The sequence below is a fragment of the Eimeria mitis genome, genomic scaffold (genome assembly GCF_000499745.2).
Source record: "Eimeria mitis Houghton genomic scaffold, Emh_scaff2594, whole genome shotgun sequence".
Taxonomy (NCBI): domain Eukaryota; phylum Apicomplexa; class Conoidasida; order Eucoccidiorida; family Eimeriidae; genus Eimeria; species Eimeria mitis.
The window spans coordinates 7618-8260 of NW_013570934.1; positions in this window are offsets into that span (position 1 = coordinate 7618).

The following is a 643-nucleotide window of genomic DNA, read 5'->3' on the forward strand; positions in this document are numbered from 1 at the left end:
TAAATTCTTAAATGAGGTATTTCAATTATTATTGTCTACACAATGCCCCCTGCCGCCGCCGAACGCGACGTGAAACACCAGCGGAAAATCCCTGCCATCCCGGCTGAATCGGCGATGCGGGGGGCCGAGGTCCCTCGTGCTCGATTAGTGCTGTTCTGTCAATGCATCAGCTCCTTATAAGGCACGTGAGCCATTTGTGCACTTTATTAGTGCAAATTGTCCCGAAACTGTGGTTGTCCGCTCTTCTGGCTGTGGCCCATGCACTTGTATGCTGCCCCTTCATCGGGGCGAGTTGTCCTGCGTCGGTGATGTCAAGGCTCGTGCGCCCGAATATAGAAAGGGAAAGTGCTACTGGTGGAAACTCTTAATCTCAGCTTCCGCTATGTACTTCCGCAGCCTATAATGTGCGAACTGCAGCCGCTCGCTAGGCTTACTGCTCTCGTCCGCAACACGCACGGATGCAGGGCAGGGCGGTATGCATGCACAAATGTGCGGAAACACCTGCGCAAGCTTACAGCGGCCCACAAGGTGCTGTGTTGATTACCGGATAGTCATAATGCCGGTCAATTCAACCAGTAAAAAAGAAGGAGTACGTAGGACACATGTCCAGGCAACAAGAGCAGCCGAGGCAACCAAGCATTTG